Source organism: Cetorhinus maximus, chromosome 9, assembly GCF_964194155.1.
Source record: "Cetorhinus maximus chromosome 9, sCetMax3.hap1.1, whole genome shotgun sequence".
Lineage (NCBI taxonomy): Eukaryota > Metazoa > Chordata > Chondrichthyes > Lamniformes > Cetorhinidae > Cetorhinus > Cetorhinus maximus.
This window is the reverse complement of record NC_135887.1, coordinates 60159910-60168991: the sequence shown is the minus strand read 5'-3', so window position 1 is coordinate 60168991 and position 9082 is coordinate 60159910. Positions and strand designations below refer to the sequence as shown.

Below are 9082 nucleotides of genomic sequence, written 5' to 3'. Positions count from 1 at the left end.
AACTGAGAATGAGTAACTGAGGATGAGTAACTCAGGATCAGAGAGTGAGGATCAGGAAGTGAAGATCAGAGAGTGAGGACCAGTCAGTGAGGTTCAGAGTGAAGGTGAGAAAGTGAGGATCAGAGAGTGAGAGTCAGAGAGAGAGGATCAGTAACTGAGGATCAGCAACTGAGGATAAATCAGTGAGGATCAGAGAGTGAGGATGAGAAAGCGAGGGTCAGAGAGTGAGGATCAGATAGTGAGGGTCAGTCAGTATCAGAGAGTGAGGATCAGAATTTGAGGATCAGTCAGTGAGGAGAGTGAGGATGGGTCGGTGCAGATCAGAGTGAGGATCGGAGAGTGAGGATGAGTCAATGAGAAGTAGAGAGTAAGGATCTGAAAGTGAGGATCAAACAGGGAGGATCAGGTAATAAGGGTCAGAGCATGAGGATCAGAGAGTCACCATCAGAGAGTGAGGACTGGTCAGTAAGGATCAGAGTGAGGATCAGAGAATGAGGATCAATCAGTGAGGTTCAGATAGCGAGGTTCAGAGACTGAGGGTCAGAAAATGAGGGTCAGAAAGTGAGAGTCAGAGAATGAGGATCAGGGAGCGAACATCAGTCAGTGAAGATCAGAGTGCGGAGCAGAGAGTGAGTATCAGAGAGCGAGGACCGGTCAGTACGGATCAGAGAGTGAGGATCAGAGAGTGAGGATCAATCAGTGAGATTCAGGGAGTGAGGGTCAGAGAGTGAAGATCAATCAGTGAGTTTCAGAGAGTGAGGGTGAGAAAGTGAGGATCAGAGATTGAGGACCAGTCAGTGAGGTTCAGAGTGAAGGTGAGAAAGTGAGGATCAGAGAGTGAGGATGAGAAAGCGAGGGTCAGAGACTGAGGATCAGCAACTGAGTATCAGAGTGAGGATGAGTAACTGAGAATGAGTAACTGAGGATGAGTAACTCAGGATCAGAGAGTGAGGATCAGGAAGTGAAGATCAGAGAGTGAGGACCAGTCAGTGAGGTTCAGAGTGAAGGTGAGAAAGTGAGGATCAGAGAGTGAGAGTCAGAGAGAGAGGATCAGTAACTGAGGATCAGCAACTGAGGATAAATCAGTGAGGATCAGAGAGTGAGGATCGGAGAGTGAGGATGAGAAAGCGAGGGTCAGAGAGTGAGGATCAGATAGTGAGGGTCAGTCAGTATCAGAGAGTGAGGATCAGAATTTGAGGATCAGTCAGTGAGGAGAGTGAGGATGGGTCGGTGCAGAGCAGAGTGAGGATCGGAGAGTGAGGATGAGTCAATGAGAAGTAGAGAGTAAGGATCTGAAAATGAGGATCAAACAGGGAGGATCAGGTAATAAGGGTCAGAGCATGAGGATCAGAGAGTCACCATCAGAGAGTGAGGACTGGTCAGTAAGGATCAGAGTGAGGATCAGAGAATGAGGATCAATCAGTGAGGTTCAGATAGCGAGGTTCAGAGAGTGAGGGTCAGAAAATGAGGGTCAGAATGTGAGAGTCAGAGAATGAGGATCAGGGAGCGAACATCAGTCAGTGAAGATCAGAGTGCGGAGCAGAGAGTGAGTATCAGAGAGCGAGGACCGGTCAGTACGGATCAGAGAGTGAGGATCAGAGAGTGAGGATCAATCAGTGAGGTTCAGGGAGTGAGGGTCAGAGAGTGAAGATCAATCAGTGAGTTTCAGAGAGTGAGGGTGAGAAAGTGAGGATCAGAGATTGAGGACCAGTCAGTGAGGTTCAGAGTGAAGGTGAGAAAGTGAGGATCAGAGAGTGAGGATGAGAAAGCGAGGGTCAGAGACTGAGGATCAGCAACTGAGTATCAGAGTGAGGATGAGTAACTGAGAATGAGTAACTGAGGATGAGTAACTCAGGATCAGAGAGTGAGGATCAGGAAGTGAAGATCAGAGAGTGAGGACCAGTCAGTGAGGTTCAGAGTGAAGGTGAGAAAGTGAGGATCAGAGAGTGAGAGTCAGAGAGAGAGGATCAGTAACTGAGGATCAGCAACTGAGGATAAATCAGTGAGGATCAGAGAGTGAGGATCGGAGAGTGAGGATGAGAAAGCGAGGGTCAGAGAGTGAGGATCAGATAGTGAGGGTCAGTCAGTATCAGAGAGTGAGGATCAGAATTTGAGGATCAGTCAGTGAGGAGAGTGAGGATGGGTCGGTGCAGATCAGAGTGAGGATCGGAGAGTGAGGATGAGTCAATGAGAAGTAGAGAGTAAGGATCTGAAAATGAGGATCAAACAGGGAGGATCAGGTAATAAGGGTCAGAGCATGAGGATCAGAGAGTCACCATCAGAGAGTGAGGACTGGTCAGTAAGGATCAGAGTGAGGATCAGAGAATGAGGATCAATCAGTAAGGTTCAGATAGCGAGGTTCAGAGAGTGAGGGTCAGAAAATGAGGGTCAGAAAGTGAGAGTCAGAGAATGAGGATCAGGGAGCGAACATCAGTCAGTGAAGATCAGAGTGCGGAGCAGAGAGTGAGGATCAGAGAGCGAGGATCAGAAAGTGATGATCAGAAAGTGATGATCAGAAAGTGAGGGTCAGTCAGTGAGTGTCAGAAACTGAGTATCAGAGAGTGAGGATCAGTCAATGAGGAGAGTGAGGATGGGTGAGTGAAGATCAGATTGAGGATTGGAGAGTGAGGATGAGTCAATGAGAAGCAGAGAGTAAGGATCTGAAAGTGAGGATCAGACAGTGAGGATCAGCTAATAAGGGTCTAACAGTAAGGATCAGAGAGTGAGGATCAATCAGTGAGGTTCAGAGAGTGAGGGTCAGAGAGTGAGAGTCAGAAAGTGAGGATCAGAGAGTGAGGATCAGAGAGTGAGGATCAGAAAGTGAGGATCAGTCATTGAGGAGGAGAGTGAGGATGGGTCGTTGAAGATCAGAGTGAGGATCGGAGAGTGAGGATGAGTCAATAAGAAGCAGAGAGTAGGGATCTGAAAGTGAGGATCAAACAGTGAGGATCAGGTAATAAGGGTCAGAGAGTGAGGATCAGAGAGTGAGGATCAGAGAGTGAGGAACGGTCAGTAAGGATCAGAGAGTGAGGGTGAGAAAGTGAGGATCAGAGAGTGCGAATCAGAGTGAGGATGAGTAACTGAGAATGAGTAACTAAGGATCAGAGAGTGAGGATCAGAAAGTGAGGGTCAGAGAGCAAGCATCAGTTAGTGAAGATCAGAGAGTGAGGACCAGTCAGTGAGGTTCAGGGAGTGAGGGTGAGAAAGTGAGGATCAGAGAGTGAGAATCAGAGAGAGGGGATCAGTAACTGAGGATCAGGAAGTCAGGATCAGTCAATGAGGAGCAGAGAGTAAGGATCAGTCAGTGAGTGTGAGTCAGAGTGAGCGTCAGTCAGCGAAGAGCAGAGAGTGAGGATTCATCAGTGAGGATCGGAGAGTGAGTGTGAGAGTGAGGATCAAACAGTGAGGATCAGAGGGTGAGGATCAGGCAGGGAAGATCAGAGAATGAGGATCTGTCAGCGAGGGTCAGAGAGCGAGGATCAGAGAGCGAGCATCAGTCAGTGAAGATCAGAGAGCGAGGACCAGTCAGTGAGGTTCAGGGAGTGAGGGTGCGAAAGTGAGGATCAGAGAGTGCGGTTCAGAGAGTAAGATCAGTCAGTGAGGATCAGGAAGTCAGGATCAGTCAGTGAGGAGCAGAGAGTAAGGATCAGTCAGTGAGTGTGAGTCAGAGTGAGGGTCAGTCAGTGAAGAGCAGAGAGTGAGGATTAGTCAGTGAGGATCGGAGAGTGAGGGTCAGAGAGTGAGGATCAAACAGTGAGGATCAGAGACTGAGGATCAGGCAGGGAAGATCAAAGAATGAGGATCTGTCAGCGAGGGTCAGAGAGCGAGGAGTAGTGAGTGAGGATCAGTCAGTGAAGATCAAAGAGTGAGGCTCAGTCAGTGAGGATCAGGGAGTGAGTATCAGGGAGTGAGTATCAGAGGGCGCGGATCAGAGAGTGAGGATCAGAGGGTGAGGATCAGAGGGTGAGGGTCAGAGAGTGAGGATCAGTGAAGAATCAGAGAGTGAGGATCAGTCAGTGAGGAGCAGAGAGTGAGGATCAGACAATGAGAAGCAGAGAGTGAAAATCAAACAGTGAGGATTAGGTCGTAAGGATCAAAGAGTGAGGATCGGCGAGTGCGGAACAGAGGGTGAGGATCAGAATGTGAGGAACAAACAGCGAGGCTCAGAGGTTAAGGGTCGCAGAGTGAGAATCAGAGAGAGAATCGGGGAGCGAGAAGTAGTCAGTGAGGTTTAGTCAGGATCAAACAGTGCGGTTAAGAAAGCGAAGATCTGAGAGTGAGGATCAGTCAGTGAGGAGCAGCTGGTGATTGGTGATGGTGATTGTCCAACTCTGTCTTCATATCCTTATAACTACCTTTATTTATGTTTAGAAAACTAATCTTTGACCCACTTCTCAGCTTCAAACTGAACATGAAATTAGGTCATGTTATGATCATTGTTGCCTGGAGGCTCCTTTACTATGAGGTTATTGATTAATCCTGCACATTACCAGGTCTAGGATGACCTGCTCCCTGGTTGGCTCTACAATGTACTACACTAAGAAATTGTTCCGAATACACTCATGTTCCAGGCTACCTCTGCCAATCTGATTTGCCTAATCTACATGTAGATTAAAGTCACCCATGATTATTGTGGTACCTTTCTTAAACACCCCATTTATTTCTTCCTGTATTCTCTGTCCTACAGTGTAACTTATTTTAGGGGTCCATAAACTACTCCCACAAGTGATTTCTTACCTTTACTATTTCTTACCTTACCCAAACTGATTCTACATCTTGATTTTTCAAGCTCTCACCACTGTACTAGTATCATCATTAATTAACAGAGCTACCCCACCACCTTTTCTGAGCTTCATGTCATTCTGAAATGTCAAATACCTTTCAATATTCAGATCTCAGCTTTGGTCACCTTCCAACCATGTCTCTGTAATGGCTATCAGATCACACATTTTTTTCTATCTGTGCGAACAATTCATCCATTTTGTTATGAATGCTGTGCACATTCAGATACAGAGCCTTTAATTGTCTTTTTTTAAATCATTTTTGCAATCTCTGGCCTTATCTGCTGGTGCATTCTTAGGTTTATGCTCTCTGTTCCTTCCTGCCATACTCTGGTTTTCATTACTCAAATCACTACCCTGCTCTAGTACTTCATTTTTTCCCCTTTGATTTACGACATCTCCTCTCGCATGGTCCCTTCCTCCCACTATTTAGTTTAAAGCATGTTCTACCACCCTAGATTTAAAACTCTGCAGAATACTCGACCCAGCATGGTTCAGGTAAAGGATGGTACAATGGTCTCAATGGTACAGCTCTCCAGTACTGGTGCAAGTGCCCCATGAATCAAAACCTATTTCTTCCACGTCAATTTTTGAACCACATATTCATCGCTCTAATCTTATTTACCCTATGACAATTAGCTCCTGGCTCAGGTAACAATCCAGAGATTACTTTTGTGGTTCTGCTCTTTAATTTAGCCCCTAACTGCTCTTACTCCCTCAGCAGAACCTTTTTCCTAGTTCTACCTATATCATTGGTACCACGTGGACCACAACAACCGGATTTTTTTCCCTCCCACGGCAAGTTCCCCTCCAGCCGAAAGCAGATGTCTTGAACCCTGGCACCAGGAAGGAAGCACGATTGCTGATTGGTGTGGGGGATTGCCCTGGAGAATGCGCCAGGGAACAGTTAGCTTAAATTTAATCAAAAGCTTGGCAACCAGGGTCCACTTGCCAATCAATCCGCATTCTCTTCTCAAGCAGTATAAATTGTTGTTCCCTTTATAATTGGCATTCTTGTGAACAATCCTGAAGAATGCAAGAAGAAAAGCTTCGACAACACGTCTCTTTTTCAGCAATACTACTAATAGGTTTTATTACTGCTAGTAAACCTTACTACTACTAATAAAACCTTACAATTAATAATAAATTACCCGCATTCAGAATTTAAATGAGAAAAATACTCACTTAACTGTTTCACTGTGATGTCACAATGCTTTTTCTCAGAACTCTGTCATTCCACAGTCAGAGGGACTCCTTGCCCCTTTTAAAATTAAGTCTCCTCTCTCTCTCCCCCATGTTTCCTCTGTCTTTCTCTCCTCCCACTGATCTTCCCTCTCTCTCCTGCGATGTCACCCCCTCAACTCATTCAATCATGATCCCTCCTCCGACCTTCTCTCTTTCTCCTGCCCTTGCAACCACCAGCCCAGTTCCCCAAGTTGTCTCAGATCCTGGGCTCTGTGTAGAATTGCTGACACAAACCTGGCCCCTCCCAATCTGATGCAAGTGTCAAGGGTTGGAGGTCCCCAGCAGGCATGGTTAGCACTGACAGCCCCAACCCCTCCCAAAACAGGAGCGAGAAATCAAAGAACAGAAACTGACAGGAACTATGCATAAAGCTGCATTTATTACCCCATAATTTACACTCATTCTGGGATCTGATATAAAAAAAACATTTAAATCACCACCCTTCAATGTGAGTGAAGCAACTGTATACTAGCTGCTACACTGGCAGAATCAACCAGTGATTCAGATGGGCAGCGTAACTTGCCCTCAACACAGCTGGTGCAAGGTAGACGAGGGTTTCCTATTGCAGATATGTTCAGAGGCAGTGCAGAGAGTAGCCAGTGGTCTGGCCCAGAGCCACGTTCAGTTCCTTTCTGTCACTAGGGACCTGTGCAAATATTTCCCACAGGCACAGCCCAGATTCTGTGTCATGCTCTTGGAAAAGCTCAGAATTGGAGATTGTGGGCAATTACAATAGTCTGACAGCCAGTTACAGCTAACCTGGAGTAAGCAGCAATGGTCACACAGTTATACAGTCAGACTGTGAGCTGGTCACGCAGTTATACAATCAGACTGTGAGCTGGTCACACAGTTATACAGTCAGGCTATGAGCCGGTCATAGTTATACAGTCAGACTGTGAACTGGTGTCTCAGTTATACAGTCAAACTGTGAGCCAGTCACACTGTAATACAGTCAGGCCGAGAGCCAGTCACACTGTTATACGGTCAGATTGTGAGCTGGTCACAGTTATACAGTCAGACTGCGAGCCAGTCACAAATTAATATAGTCAGGCTATGTGAGCCAGTCACACAATTATACAGTCAGACTGTGAGCCGGTCACAGTTATACAGTCAGACAGTGAGCCAGTCACACTGTTATACAGTCAGACTGCAAGCTGGTTACACAGTTATACAGTCAAACCGAGAGCCATCACACAGTTATACAGTCAGGCTGCAAGCTAGTCACATAGTTATACAGCCAGCCAGTCAGACTGTGAGCCAGTCACACAGACAGACGCTCAACTGGTCACACGGTTATACAGTCAGACTGAGAGCCAGTCACACAGTTATACAGTTAGATTGTGAGCCAGTCACACAGTTATACAGTCAGACAGTGAGCCAGTCACACTATTATACAGTCAGACTGTAAGCTGGTCACACAGTTATACAGTCAGGCTGAGAGCCATCACACAGTTATACAGTCAGACTGTGAGCTAATAACAGTTATACAGTCAGGCTAAGGGCTGGTCACACAGTTATACAGTCAGACTGAGAGCCAGTCACACAGTTATACAGTCGGACGGTCAACTGGTCACACAGTTATACAGTCAGAGTGAGAGCCAGTTATACAGTCAGACTGAGAGCCGGTCACACTGTTATACAGCCAGACTGTGAGCCAGTCACACAGTTAGGCTGAGAGCCGGTCACACTATTATGCGGTCAGATTGTGAGCCGGTCACATTGTTATACAGTCAGGCTGTGAGTTGGTCACACAGTTATACAGTCAGGCTGTGAGTCGGTCACACATTTATACCGTCAGACTATGTGAGCCAGTCACGCAGTTATACAGTCAGACTGTGAGTCAGTCACACAGTTATACAGTTCAGACTGTGAGCCAGTCACACGGTTATACAGTCAGACTGAGAGCCAGTCACACAGTTATACAGTCAGACTGTGAGAGCTGGTCACACAATTATATAGGCAGGTTGTGGAAGCTGGTCACACAGTTCTACAGTCAGACTGTGAGCTGGTCACACAGTTATACAGTCAGACTGTGAGCCAGTCACACAGTCAGAAGGTCAACTGGTCACACAGTTATATAGTCAGACTGAGAGCCAGTCACACAGTTATACAGTCAAATTCTGAGCCAGTCACACAGTTATACAGTCAGACAGTGAGCCAGTCACACTGTTATACAGTCAGACTGAGAGCCAATCACACAGTTATACAGTCAGACTGAGAGCCAGTCACACAGTTGTACAGTCAGACTGAGAGCCAGTCACACAGTTATACAGTCAGACGGTCAACTGGTCACACGGTTATACAGTCAGAGTGAGAGCCAGTCACACAGTTATACAGTCAGACTGAGAGCCGGTCGCACTGTTATGCGGTCAGATTGTGATCCGGTCACATTGTTATACAGTCAGGCTGTGAGCTGGTCACACAGTTATACAGTCAGACTGAGTCAGTCACACATTTATGCCGTCAGACTATGTGAGCCAGTCACACAGTTATACAGTCAGACTGTGAGCCAGACACACAGTTATACAGTCAGGCTGTGAGTCAGTCACACAGTTGTATAGTCAGGCTGTGAGCTGGTTTCTGTCACACAGTTATACAGGCAGGTTGTGGAAGCTGGTCACACCGTTCTACAGTCAAACAGTGAGCTGGTCACACCGATCTACAGTCAGACTGTGAGCTGGTCACACAGTTCTACAGTCAGACTGTGAGCTGGTCACACAGTTCTACAGTCAGACTGTGAACTGGTCACACAGTTCTACAGTCAGACTGTGAGCCGGTCACACAGTTCTACAGTCAGACTGTGAGTTGGTCGCACCGTTATACAGTCAGACTGTGAGAGCCGATCGCACGGTTATACAGTCAGACTTTGAGCTGACCGCACGGTTATACAGTCAGACTATGGGAGCTGGTCTCACAGTTATACAGTCAGACTGTGAGCTGGTCACACGCATATACAGTCAGACTGTGGGAGCTGGTCACACACATATACAGTCAGACTGTGGGAGTTGGTCACACACTTATACAGTCAGACTGTGGGAGCTGGTCACACACTTATA

At 46.7% G+C, this 9082-nt stretch overlaps 3 long non-coding RNA genes across 3 annotated transcripts; 2 read left to right on the top strand and 1 right to left on the bottom strand.

Moving 5' to 3' along the window:
* Window positions 1-6313: 6313 nt before the first annotated feature.
* LOC144684683 (uncharacterized) lies at window positions 6314-7349 on the top strand. Its single transcript, XR_013577540.1, has 3 exons — window positions 6314-6888; window positions 7045-7143; window positions 7211-7349. It is a non-coding gene; the product is annotated as an uncharacterized LOC144684683 (long non-coding RNA).
* On the bottom strand, window positions 6387-9079 carry LOC144684682 (uncharacterized). The gene is made up of 2 exons (XR_013577539.1): window positions 8990-9079; window positions 6387-8922 (listed from the first exon to the last, which is right to left on the bottom strand). It is a non-coding gene; the product is annotated as an uncharacterized LOC144684682 (long non-coding RNA).
* LOC144684684 (uncharacterized) lies at window positions 7756-8153 on the top strand. Its single transcript, XR_013577542.1, has 3 exons — window positions 7756-7853; window positions 7892-7958; window positions 8083-8153. It is a non-coding gene; the product is annotated as an uncharacterized LOC144684684 (long non-coding RNA).
* Window positions 9080-9082: the final 3 nt, after the last annotated feature.